This window comes from Gopherus flavomarginatus, chromosome 13 (assembly GCF_025201925.1).
Source record: "Gopherus flavomarginatus isolate rGopFla2 chromosome 13, rGopFla2.mat.asm, whole genome shotgun sequence".
Taxonomy (NCBI): domain Eukaryota; kingdom Metazoa; phylum Chordata; order Testudines; family Testudinidae; genus Gopherus; species Gopherus flavomarginatus.
The window spans coordinates 2871282-2885867 of NC_066629.1; positions in this window are offsets into that span (position 1 = coordinate 2871282).

Below are 14586 nucleotides of genomic sequence, written 5' to 3' on the forward strand. Positions count from 1 at the left end.
GGTTATGGTCTTGAAGGCGCAACAGGCCCATAAGATGGAAGCATCATGGGAAGGGCCCTTCACGGTCCAAGAGCGCCTGGGAGCTGTAAACTACCTCATAGCATTTCCCAATTCCTCACTAAAGCCTAAAGTGTACCATGTTAATTCTCTCAAGCCTTTCTATTCCAGAGACTTACAGGTTTGTCAGTTTACAGTCCAGGGAGATGATGCTGAGTGGCCTGACGGTGTCTACTACGACGGGAAAAAAGACGGTGGCGTGGAAGAGGTGAACCTCTCAACCACCCTGGAACGTCTGCAGCGGCAACAAATCAAGGAGCTGTGCACTAGCTTCGCCCCATTGTTCTCAGCCACCCCAGGACGGACTGAACGGGCATACCACTCCATTGATACAGGTAATGCTCACCCAATCAGAACCCCACCCTACCGAGTGTCTCCTCATGCCCAAGCTGCTATAGAACGGGAGATCCAGAACATGCTACAGATGGGTATAATCCGCTCATCTACCAGTGCATGGGCATCTCCAGTGGTTCTGGTACCCAAACCAGATGGGGAAATACGCTTTTGCGTGGACTACCGTAAGCTAAATGCTGTAACTCGTCCGGACAACTATCCAATGCCACGTACCGATGAGCTATTGGAAAAGTTGGGACGTGCCCAGTTCATCTCTACAATAGACTTAACCAAGGGGTACTGGCAAGTACCGCTAGATGAACCTGCCAAGGAGAGGTCAGCATTCGTCACCCATGCGGGGGTGTATGAATTCAATGTCCTTCCTTTCGGCCTTCGAAATGCACCCGCCACCTTCCAGAGGCTGGTAGATGGTCTACTAGCTGGACTGGGAGAATTTGCAGTTGCCTACCTCGATGATGTGGCCATTTTTTCAGACTCCTGGCCCGAACACCTACTACACCTGGAAAAGGTCTTTGAGCGCATCAGGCAGGCCGGACTAACTGTTAAGGCCAAAAAGTGTCAAATAGGCCAAAACAGAGTGACTTACCTGGGGCACCAGGTGGGTCGAGGAACCATAAACCCCCTACAGGCCAAGGTGGATGCTATCCAAAAGTGGCCTGTCCCAAAGTCAAAGAAGCAGGTCCAATCCTTCTTAGGCTTGGCCGGATACTACAGGCGATTTGTACCACACTACAGCCAAATCGCTGCCCCACTGACCGACCTGACCAAAAAAACCCAGCCAAATGCAGTTAAGTGGACTGATGAGTGTCAAAAGGCCTTTACCCAACTTAAGGCAACGCTCATGTCTGACCCTGTGCTCAGGGCCCCGGATTTTGACAAGCCATTCCTAGTAACCACAGATGCATCTGAGCGTGGTATAGGAGCGGTGCTCATGCAGGAAGCAACAGATCACAACTTCCATCCTGTCGTGTTTCTCAGCAAGAAACTGTCTGAGAGGGAAAGTCACTGGTCAGTCAGTGAAAAGGAATGCTATGCCATTGTGTACGCCCTGGAAAAGCTACGCCCATATGTTTGGGGACGGCGGTTCCAACTACAAACTGACCATGCTGCACTAAAGTGGCTTCATACTGCCAAGGGGAACAACAAGAAACTTCTTCGTTGGAGTTTAGCTCTCCAAGATTTTGATTTTGAAATTCAACACATCACAGGAGCTTCTAACAAAGTAGCTGATGCACTCTCCCGTGAGAGTTTCCCAGAATTCAGTAGTTAAAAAGTGTTCTTAAAATGTCGAAGTCTGTTAGTTATATACTTAGGAGTATATGTAAAGGTGTATGTGTTGTATTAATCTGTTTATTTTCAAGTTCTAGAAGGAAATCGCCACCAGTGAGCTTCCCCACTGTCTGCAATTTGGGGGCGTGTCATAAACAGATAGCTAAGGGTTAATGTCTCTTTCACCTGAAGCACCTGACCAGAGGACCAATCAGGAAACCGGATTTTTTCAACTTTGGGTGGAGGGAATTTAGTGTCTGAGTCTTTTGTCTGTCTGCCTGCTTTCTCTGAGCTTTGGAGAAGCAGTTTCTACTTTCTAGTCTTCTGTTTCTAAGTGTAAGGACAAAGAGATCAGATAGTAAGTTATATGGTTTCTTTTCTTTGGTATTTGCATGAATATAAGTGCTGGAGTGCTTTGATTTGTATTCTTTTTGAATAAGGCTGTTTATTCAATATTCTTTTAAGCAATTGACCCTGTATTGTATCATCTTAATACAGAGAGCCCATTTGTATGTATTTTTCTTTCTTTTTATATAAAGCTTTCTTTTAAGACCGGTTGGAGTTTTTCTTTACTTCAGGGAAATTGAGTCTGTACTCACCAGGGAATTGGTGGGAGGAAGAAATCGGGGAGATCTGTGTGTTGGATTGCTAGCCTGATTTTGCATTCCCTCTGGGGGAATAGGAAAGTACTTTTTGTTTCCAGGACTGGAAACAGAGAGGGGGAGTCACTCTGTGTAGTTTCACAGAGCTTGTGTCTATGTATCTCTCCAGGAGCACCTGGAGGGGGGAAGGGAAAAAGGATTATTTCCCTTTGTTGTGAGACTCAAGGGATTTGGGTCTTGGGGTCCCCAGGGAAGGTTTTTCAGGGGGACCAGAGTGCCCCAAAACACTCTAATTTTTTGGGTGGTGGCAGCAGGTACCAGGTCCAAGCTGGTAACTAAGCTTGGAGGTTTTCATGCTAACCCCCATATTTTGGACGCTAAGGTCCAAATCTGGGACTAAGGTTATGATAACTGGTCTAGATGAACATACTGTAAGGTGGGAGCAAAACTGTCTGAAAGATCCTGTCAGAGTAGTTATCGGTGGTTTGCTCTCAAACCAAGAGGACATGTCTAGTGGGTCCCTTACTATTCATTTTCATTAATGACTTTGAGAATGAAATGGAGACTATGCTTTCAAAATACACAGAGAACACCAAACTGAGGTGGGGGGCTTGCAAGCACTCTGGAGGACAGGATTAGAATTCAAAATGACCTTGACAAACTGGAGGATGGGTATGAAATCAACAAGATGATATGCAATCAAGTACAAAGTTCTACACTAGGAAGGAAAAGTCAAATGCACAACTACAAAACGGGGAATGAGTAGCTAGATGGTAGCACAGCTGAAAAGGATCTGGGGTTTCTAGTGGACCAGAAGTTGAATGAGTCAGCAATGTGATGCCGTGATGAAAAAGGCTAACAACATTCCAGGATGCATTAACAGGAGTGTTGCATGTAAGACATGTGAGAGAACTGTCCCACTCTACTGGGCGCCAGTATTGCCTTCACTGGAGTACTGTGTCCAGTTCTAGATGCTACACTTTTAGAAAGATGCGAACAAATTGGAGAGAGTCCAGACCAGAGCAACAAAAATGAGAAAAGGTTTAGAAGACCTAACATCTGGGGAAAGATTAAAAACCTGGGTATATCAGTCTTGAGAGGGACATCGGATAACACTTTTCAAATAAATTAAGGGATGTTGTAAAGAGGACGGTGATCAATTGTTCTCCATGTCCAGAGAGTAGGCCAAGATGTAATGGGCTTAATCTGCAGCAAGGTATACTTAGGTTAGACATTAGGAAAAGCTTTCCAACTATAATGGTAGTTAACTTTGAAATAGGTTACCAAGGGAGATCGTGCACTCCACATTATTGGAGGCTTTTAAGAACAGGTGAGTCAAACATCTGTCAGGGATAGTGTAGGTTTACTTGTTCCTGCCACAACGAAGGGGGCTGGACTTGACGACTTCTCGAGGTCCCTTCCAGCCCTACATTTCTATGAATCTATGAATCAGCTGAGGAGGTGTGCACGAGGGTATAGTGTCTTGGGAAGGTCTAGATACAACTCCACGTGGCTGTTTTACATGGGTCAACAAGAGGTACACCCCAAAGAGAAGCTTCTGAAGTAGGCTTTGCTCTGGTGGAGAAGGTTCTCACCAATTGCGGTGGAGGAGTCTGACAACTGGTAGCAGAGCAAGAAACAACCAGAAATCCACTTCGTTTTTGCAACAAGATTGCATGCCCTTTCATTCATTCCATAAAGGTAACAAAGCCACTAGATGACCTCCTAAATAGCTCTGTTCACTGAAGACAGAATCCCAATACTTGAGGTACATCCAAGATGAAGTTTCTGTTCCTCATTAGTGATATGAGGTTTTGGGAAAAAACAAAAAACAAAACAGGGAAGTGTGTGAATTGATTCTGATGGAAATCAGAGAAAACATTGGTGACAAATTTAGGGTGTAGTTCCACATGCAGAAAAACTGCAGGATTGAGCAGGTATTTTTGGAAATATTCAATCCATCATGCTATCCATTATAAATATTAATTTGAAAACAAAAAGCTTGTCTTTTAAAAATCACTTTTTAATTTAAAAGGCAACATTTACAAAAGAGAGGGACATATGCTAGATTCCTACAGTATTGATAATTAAAATCATTCACTTGGCATTTTCATAGTGACAGTGCCTCTCAACACCTCTGACTGATGCACAGGCGAATAGCCCAGTCTAGATCAGGTGGAGGTCTCACCTGCTCCAGAAGATGTTTTCTGAGCCTCAACTCCCACACCCGTTGGGCAAGGAGCAGTATCTGCATCTGGTGGAGATGTGTGCTTTTCCAAGGCAGAACAAGCACTTCTGAAGCTTGTCGCTGACCAGGAAGGCTCCAGGGCAGGAAACACAATTTTTGAATCCTGTATCCTCGGGGGTATAATTCAATCTCCACAATGGGACATGGGCAAGGAATTCCCAAAGGGGATATATGACTTTTCAGTACCTAACTGCACTAAATAAAACTATCTAGGACGACCTGGATGTGCACCAGTTAGTCAAAGTTGAAAGAAGAACTTGGAGGACACTGGATTGTTCCATCTCAGACCATGTGGTGCTAAGAAGGAACAGTAGAGGCAATTGGTACACACCACCCCTTACACTTTTGGTTCAGAGAACCAGGAGGGGAAGAGCAAAGGCAGACCAACGGACACCCCTAGCAAGACTCTCGTGGTCTCAGGCACATGGAGCCCATGCATACCCGCAATGGAACACACACAGGGGCCAGCATGTGAAGAACCAGGTACAGAATGGCAAGTGGTGGGCAGAGAAACTGGGAGGCAGTGACAAATTCTTAACTCCCATTTTCAGAAAGCTGAAATAATCCACACTCACCGAGAAGTCCAAAGGCTATAATCTGATTTTCTGAAAATGTGATTCCTCTAGGAATTGATTTCTTATTCCTGTGGAATAATTTTGCAGCATTGTGAAGCTGATTCAGTCCACTGAATATTTAATGTTTTGGAAATTTTGTATATAGTATTACTATTGCGTATCAAACTTTTCCAAGGTGAGTATTTTAGTGACCTTTTCAATAGACACTTTGATTTTGAGCCTATTTTGTGCCCTTACTATTCACAATCAATCTTATAATACAGCTGTTTATTTTATGCCACATCTTACAGCACAGAAACTCTATTGGTTAGATATTTGGGTGTGGTATAATAAAGTGCAACACAGGTCCTTCTACAAGGTCCAGAAACACTATCAACTACACTATTCCTTAGCAATGGTACTGTATTTGAGACTGCGTACAGAACGGATCTCTCTGCTCAGCACACAAAATGTCAAACTACCATCAGGTTATTTGCATGTCCACTTTTAGGACTTTCTGTTTCATGTAACCATATTTTGGGCTGAATAAACTCTGATGCCAAAGGCTGAGGGGGTTAATTAGCACAGTGGGCAGCACTGGTTAGCTATTAAAATTTTCAATCATGAACATATTTTTAGCTGCAGGAAATGTGAAGCTGGACAACCATATTTGTTATTCACACTGGAGAAGAAGAGAAGGCAAAGCGTTAACTAATCAGAATGCAGAAATTTCAATACAGGGTGGTTAAAGTAAAGTTTTAACTGTGCAGTTCTCATGTGGATGGCAGAAATAGTCCCATGTCAGTGATAGTTTCTCTGAAATAATTGTTCTCTTAGCTATGACTTCTCTCCTTTCTTCCAGTTGTTAGACTCTCCCTTTCTACAGCAAAATGAGATACGAGAGAAATCATTATTACTCTTTTATGGATTTCAAGTCACATCTCCCTCAAATCCTACAGCAGTGTCTTCCCCCACCCCCAGGACTGGGCCTTTTGGATGATCAAGTCACAAGAACTTTTTTTCCCCATTTATATATAAAATACACACGTGTGCGCACACAAAGTGCAGATATTATAGTTCAGTTTACTCATTTTGTTTAATGTGATATGTTTTGATTTGGGTTCATCATAGGTACAGGTGTATATAATTTGTTATGAAAATGATACAATTCCATTATGGAAAAGATGAACTGCAATATAAATCAAAGTACAGCCTTAGTGCAAACTACCATTGCATTATCAAACACTTTTCCCACTATGCTATACAACTGTTCAGTCTGAGCTACAAGAAGCTTCCCCCATTCCCTAGTAACTTAGAAACACGTGCATTTACAAGGTAATTTTTAAAAATATATATATCAAATGTCAAGGACAACATAGATTCACAACACCTCTGCACATGCAAATGACAACTCATTGCTTCTCTGTAAGTTACCATAAGAATTTTCCCATATTTTTTAGCTTCTCTATAGGAGGTACTTAATTTTGTCCAAGGCCTGGGCTACACTAGCAGGGGGAGGGGGGGTTCGAACTAAGCTATTCGTGTAGCTGAAGTCGAAGTATCTTAGATCGACTTACCTGGCCGTCCTCACGGCGGTGAGTCGACTGCACTTACTGAGATTGTGTAAGAACACAAAGATGAGTTGCATTTACCCGTAAACACGGAGCAAGATCATTGACTATATGAATCCACAAACCTGTAATGCAGCAGGAACTCAGAACCTTCTAGTTAGCAGAACTCATAGACATTAAGTTCTGATTGTTTTCCCCATAGTTGGCATAAGTTGTACCTGTCCAAGGCCTGATCCAAAGCCCACTGAAGTCGATGAGAAGCCGCTCTCTTCAAATGACTTTGGATCAAGGCTGCATATACATGGATTTTCAAAAAGTGAAAATATAAGCTGGCAATGAGGAAAAACAGAGCTCATTCTCTAACAAAGAAAAAACTGACCTGGAAGCCTTCAAATCTTTTTGATCATTATATAACACGTTCAAGACGAAAAAATTAAAATACAACAAATGTCAGGAGGGATTTCAGAAGATGATTTATTACATGGGCTCTATAAACAGAAAATAAAACGTTAAGTTCCCTGAGAGTTGTGAATTCATACACAAAGAACACTAAAATAATGTAAATATATCCTGCATATTTTTTCCAGCTATGAAAGATTTTTCTTTTAAAGGAAACAGTAGTGTGTGCACTTTGTAATGCTATTTAATTTTAATGGACACTGACAGATAGCATTGATATTTGTTCTTACAAATCCTCTCAGAATATTTTAATTACAATTTTAAGCCGCTAAAATACTGATGCATCTGCACCAATGAGTAGTGTCAAGATTGGACAAATGTTTGCAATCACTACAAAGTAGAATGGGCAAGGGCCCCATCCTGTAATCCATATACATCCTTAAAGACCAAAGGAATTCTGTATGCTGAAAAACTGCAGGATTGAGCAAATCCTTTCAGGATTTATGTAATCCATCATGCTATCTGTTATATAATTCAGTTTGCAAACAAAGTTTGTCCTTAAGGAAAGGACAATATTTACAAAGACCAGGGGGAAATGTATCAAATTTCTTAAGTACTGCTAATACATATTAACCTTTACAATATGCTACAAAAATTCAATCACTTGGAATTTTATAGTGTCAGTGCTATTAGAGTAAAACAGTATCGGTCACTTAGGAGTAGTAACGGAGTAGATAGATTGCCTCTCCCCTCTTCCTCATTCTTCTACATAACTATATATCTGTTACTCAGTTGCGAAGAGGTCGGCAACATCTCTAGGATTTTCATTTTAAAAAAAAATTATATCCTGTATACACCACCATTTTTAAACTATGTCAGAACTCTTAACATCCAGGAGTTTAGCTTCTGGTGTGGTGTGGACTGGGGGTTTTATTTCTGGTGAGCCAAGTTAAGTCAATCCTTCTAAGCACAAACAGAAGACTGCCAACAAGGAAAGTGTCTCTCTCCCCAAACCAGGGAGTGAACAAGGCTTGGAATCATTGCATAAAGACATGCAGTATTTTTCTATTTACATCACTGCAGAGAGATTTGTGTATTTATCATAATTCACCATGTGAACATCCAAATAGACATACCTTGTATCATTCTGCATGAGATGAGGTGAAGGATCACAAAAAAAGTGTACTGAATATCACACATGCAATTATAAACCTTTACGGTCATGAGTAAACAGTCATTTATTCAAACATACATATATAGAGATTTTTTAAAAATCCATCCCATAACATGCAAGTCGGTCTAAGCAGTAGCAAGGATACCTCTCACCTTGTCTCATGAGTCTGTGCATTAAACAGCAAAACATCTAGCCTGGTGAGATAGTTTGACTATGCCTACATGGTTGTGAAAGCAGTATAACACTGTGACAGACTACTCCCACATTCATCCTTCTTACAAGACTATGATACATTTTGTAAAAAGTGAGCTATTATTTGGATACTCGTAAGCTGCTGAACATTATTGTCCTGGTAAAATATATGTGGTAACACTGTATATAAACATATACGATTCTACACTGTATAACATTGCTGTGACATGCTCCAGAGTTAGAAAAGTGGATCCTAACCATTTTTTCAGAGAAAAACACATTGACATCCTGGGCAGGTATCAGCATAATCAAATGGGCTATCATCTGGTTAAGCAGCCATTATTTGGTAGGGAAAAGGGTGTGGATGAGAACTTTACATATTGATAATGGAACAGTGAGGGGTCTTCCATTTAAACACACTGACTGGTGCCTGATCTCCAGCTGAAGATAATCCTCAAAGAGGGAAGCAGGGTATAAGAATGAGAACCAGAGGCTGCTAAACCACCTCTCTCCACTCATATCTACTCACAACTTCAAGAACATTTGAAAGGCAAAGGAAGCATCATTGAACTGGAGGGGGGTATTTTATCTAAACCAGTGTGTTTGGATTCAAGTGTTTGAGAAGCCCCACTTTAGATAACAGGGATTTGCACGCTAGAGCCTGTGAATGGACTGGCCAGGAATGGTTGATCTCACAGCAAAGCAGTTTAAAAGGCACCTCAGAGTGAGGAATTGAGGAGACACTGCTGTTTAGCAATCCACACATGGGTCAAGCTAATTAGTTGTTAAACAGTTTTTTAAACTGGTTTAAAAGCCACTGTGGCATTAAAAATAATTACTCCAAAGAAACCTCATGAGCGATGTGTGACTCTTGCATTGGGAGAGGCCGGGCCCAAGGGCCAGAAACTCCCTAGAAGCGTGTGAGGCCCATCAGTGCCTGGACACATCAGCCACATTGAACCCCACTTCTTAGCAAATGAAACAATGATTGTACAAAGCTCTATAGACAACACTGCTATTCAATTTCAATCCCTTCTATAATAGATTTAATTTAATGTAGCTGTTACCCTTTCTAACCAGCCAATCAGACTTGATATCCAGAACCTCATGAATATGCATGATGGACATTAGTGTCTACTTTCTGCAGTTTTTCCACATTTGCTTTCAATCTTCATTTAAAAGTTCCAATATGCATTAGTTGATGGTGCTTAACTGAAATAAGCCCTGCAGTCTGAACAGTGATTAAATATCTAACCAGGTATCAGAGGGGTAGCCGTGTTAGTCTGTAAAAAGCAGCAGAGAGTCCTATGGCACCTTATAGACTAACAGATGAATTGGAGCATAAGCTTTCGTGGGTGAATACCCACTTTGTCAGAAGCATGTCATGGAAATTTCCAGAGGCAGGTATAAATATGCAGGCAAAAATCAGCCTAGAGATAATGAGGTTAGTTCAATCAGGAAGGATGGACACAAATGTAATATACACAGCCATGTGCCAGCAATGCCCCTCTGCTAGATACATCAGGCAAACTGGACTGTCCCTACGTAAAAGGATAAATGGACACAAATCAGATATTAGGAATGGCAATATACAAAAACCTGTAGGGGAACACTTCAACCTCCCTGGACACACAATAGCAGATTTAAAGGTAGCCATCCTGCAGCAAAAAAAAAACAAAAACAAAACAAAAAACCCCCCCACACTTCAGGACCAGACTTCAAAGAGAAACCTCTGAGCTTCAGTTCGTTTGCAAATTTGACACCATCAGCTCAGGATTAAAGAAAGACTGTGAATGGCTAGCCAACTACAAAAGCAGTTTCTCCTCCCTTGGTATTCACACCTCAGCTGCTAGAAGGGGGCCTCACCCTCCCTGATTGAACTAACCTCGTTATCTCTAGATGGATTCTTGCCTGCATATTTATCCCTGTCTCTGGAAATTTCCACTACATTCATCTGATGAAGTGAGTATTGTTGGGGATTTGAACCCAGAGGCAAGGTTCGTTGTCTGACCGCACGAGAGAGAGACAGGCAACACCAGCAAGGTCCGATCAAAAGCTCTTTATTGAAGGGTGCACACAACAATAGAGAGCAGCTTGTCTCCAGAGAGGACCAGCTTCTTCCTTACATCTTAGTATAAGCCTATATAGACAGTTTCGTCGTGTCATAGATTATTCACTTGCGCAACCCATCCCCTTCTTCTAACGACTAGAAACTAGACACCTTTAGTATACATGCATGCCTATTCCCCTATGTTTTACAGCATTAGATGATTAAGAATATCTTAACAAGCACCAAAAGTTAAGAATGTAGGGGAGTCAAAACAGAAAGAGAACAGGACCAGGGAGTGAAAGCAGGGAGGCTGAGAGGCTGGCTTCTTATCAGTTCTTCAAACGAACTGCTCCTAACACAGCACAGCTGGTACTATGCCAGGAATGCAGCCCCTCTCTTATCTCACTTTTTCCCAGCGCTTCGTGAGACATGCTGCTTCTCAGTATTTTTCCACTCAAGGATTTCCCAGAAATCTGTGTTAGCCTGACTTTGGTCAGGTTGACATACCTGGTTTTGTCTGCTATATCTTTATTCAGGCCTAACAGTATTCACCCATGACAGCTCATGCTCAAATACGTCTGTTAGTCTATAAGGTGCCACAGGACTCTTTGCTGCTTTTACAGCTCCAGACTAACACGGCTACCCCTCTGATACTATACTGATCAATGTTTTGTTGCATGGCTGGAGTCTGCACTTTTCCCCTAACTCCTGCACGCTCTCATGTCCCTAGCCCCCTGCACTTCCTCCCCTTGTCCCTAGCCCCTGTATGAGGGGTCTCAAACACACAGCCCACAGGTAGTCCATGGAGCTATTTCCTGTGGCCTGCCATAGGCACCTACTCACCCCTCTGCCACTCCCCTCCTCCCCACAGTGTGCCGCGTCCCCACTCCTCCGCCTACCTTCCAGGGCTTCCTGAGGCCAAACACCTGTTTGGCAGCGCTTAGGACTTTCCAGGAGGGAGGAGTGGGGATGCAGCATGTGCAGGGGAGGAGGCAGAGAAGAGGCGGGGTCAGAGCAGGGATTTGGGGAAGGGGTTGGAATAGGGGTAGGGAGGGGGAGCATGAGCTGTGTGCTATTCTGGTTTATGCATCATCAGCAGAACTTTTGACTATGAGTCGAATCCAACCCCCATTGAATCAATGACATTCTTTCCATTTGATTTCAGTGGGAGCTAACAAGATCCTAAATTCCCGTGGTAGAATATAGTACTGGCAAAGAAACGTAAGTGAGACAGAACACTGCTGGACTGAAATTACAAGGGACATTTGCAGACCTGTGTAAAAGGGGTCCACTCACCGCAGGAGCACTTCCTTGTGGGTACTCCACCCTTTTAAACCTCCTGTAAGAATCTCTCATCCAGGGCAGAACCAGAGCTCTAGCCAACTCTCCTCCTCGGCTCTAGCCAACTCCTTTTCCCTTTCGGGAGTGATTGCAGACCTCCACCCTGCAGCCTCCTTCCTGTGAGCACTTCCTGGCTGTATCATCCTAGGACACGTCTTCCCCCTGCTGGGCTTCATCTGCCAGTATTTCTTATCAAGCCCTGGCTTCCCTCCAAGTGCAACGTGTAAGGTTCATTGGCTCTTTCTGGCCCCTGGTTACTCACTCGGGACTTGTGTGGGATGGACACCCCATCACAGGCTGACAGAAATTTTTATAACTCATACAATTAACACATTAATGCTGCCAGTTAAGTGGCCAAAAATGAAACGGCTGTCAAAATTAGCACGGACTTTTTGCATTACAGTTTTTAAAAAGTTACTCCATTGACTTTTACTAGCGGACTGTATTACTTTATTTCCGTATCGTTGTATGAAACGGTTTCAGTGAAATGGCCCTCGGGCCAATGCCAAAGTTTGCAGATGACACTAAACTGCTCAAGATAGTTAAGACCAAAGCAGACAGTGAAGAACTTCAAAATGATCTCACAAAACTAAGTGATCGGGCAACAAAATGGCAAATGAAATTTAATATGGAGAAATGTAAAGTAATGCACATTGGAAAAAATAACCCCAACTATACAGACAATATGGATGGGAGCTAATTTAGCTACAAGTAATCAGGAAAAAATCTTGGAGTCATTGTGGATAATTCTCTGAAGATGTCCATGAACTGTGCAGCCGCAGTCAAAAAAGCAAACAGGATCTAGGAATAATTGAAAAAGGGATAGAGAAGATGAAGAATATCTTATTGCCCTTATATAAATTGATGGTACACTCACATCTTGAAAACTGTGTACAGATGTGGTCACCTCATCTGAAAAAAGATATACTGGCATTAGAAAAGGTTCAGAGAAGGGCAATTAAAATAATTAGGGGTTTGGAATGGGTCCCATATGAGGAGAGATTAAAGAGGCTAGGACTTTTCAGCTTGGAAAAGAGGAGACTAAGGGGGATATGATAGAGGTATATAAAATCATGAGTGATATGGAGAAAGTAGATAAAGAAAAGTTATTTACTTATGCCCATAATATAAGAACTAGGGGTCACCAAATAAAATTAATAGGCAGCAGGTTTAAAATAAATAAAAGAAAGATCTTCACACAGTGCACAGTCAACTTGTGGAACTCCTTGCCTGAGGAGGTTGTGAAGGGTAGGACTTTAAAATGGTTTAAAAGAGAACTAGGTACATTCATGGAGATTAAGTCCATTAATGGCTATTAGCCAGGCTGGGTAAGGAATGGTGTCCCTAGCCTCTGTTTGTCAGAGGATGGAGCTGGATGGCAGGAGACAGATCACTTGATCATTTCGTGTTAGGTTCAGGCCCTCCGGGCCCCTGGGATTGGCCACTGTTGGTAGACAGGATACTGGGCTGGATGGACCTTTGGTCTGACCCAGTATGGTCACTCTAATGTTCTTATGTACTAGTCCTCAGGTGGCCCTCGTGGTGATTTGAGTTTGAGATCCCTCCACACGCCCGCTGGTCTCTTACCTCCAGCAGCTACAAGCAGCTCAGCCGTGCAGCCCGCCGTGCCCACCTGCTGCTGCAATCCCAGTGCCGGGGAGAACCTGGGTTCCATGTTATTGTTTTGATTCTGCAGTTCCATCAATGTTCTTGTTAACACAGATAACATGGAAATTGGTATGGAAGAGGCACAAGGACCTCTTTTGTTTGTTGTACTGTTAAAATAATTTCAAATTATTATACCAATGGTGCTTGACTCCTATAGGCCTTGAATGCACGGAAGTGAAGTCTATGAAGGGATAAGACTATTATTGAAAACTGTCATTTTAAAGATTTAATTCATGTCTAGGTCAGGGGTTCTCAGCCTTTTTCTCTCCGAGGCTCCCTCCCTCCAACATGCTATAAAAACTCCATGGCCTCTCTGTTCCACAACTGTTTTTCTGCAAAGATAAGCCAGAGCTGGCATTAGAGGGTAGCACAGAGGGCAACCGCCCAGGCCCCATGCCACAGAGGGCCCCGTGGACCTAAATTGCTCAGGCCTTCATCTTTCTGCCTTGGGCCCCAGTGTGTCTAATGCCTGCCCTACTTGGCCTGCTCGAAGACCCTTGATTGACAGCCACTGATCGAGGTTGCCCAACCAGTCATTCACCTTTGTGGCATTCCTTATTCACAGCCAAACTGAATCCAGAACCAAAAATAGATTTCTCTGAGGGCCTCTGCTCATGCAGCTAGTCTCTCTGGTGAATAAACTCTAATATGATCAGCACAAAGAACTAATCCTGCACCCCTTGGCTGCAGCCAGAGATTCAATAGCTGCTGAAGGACTTTTTCTACTATGGCACCTTTAGAATATTCAGACAACTCTCCAGCTACCTTATCTTCTACTTCTTTTTTCTTTACTACTTTTTTGTAGTTTTAGCTTGCAAATTTCATTGAGGGGAAAGAGAAAACTCCACTCTTATGGCTTTTCTATTAACCTTCCTGTGCTTCTGCGCTACTCCATCATCATAAGATCTCTGCTCTTTTAAAATGCAACTATGGATCTCCAATGAATTCACACACAAAAATGATTTAAAAAACCACCCAATCACCTGTGAGTGAACACTTTCCACAAAGTGATCACATTATATCGGACGTATCCGACCTCATCCTCAAAGGAAACCCAAACAACATTTTCAAAAAATGAGCCTGAGAGCTTAAATTCATAACTCTGGT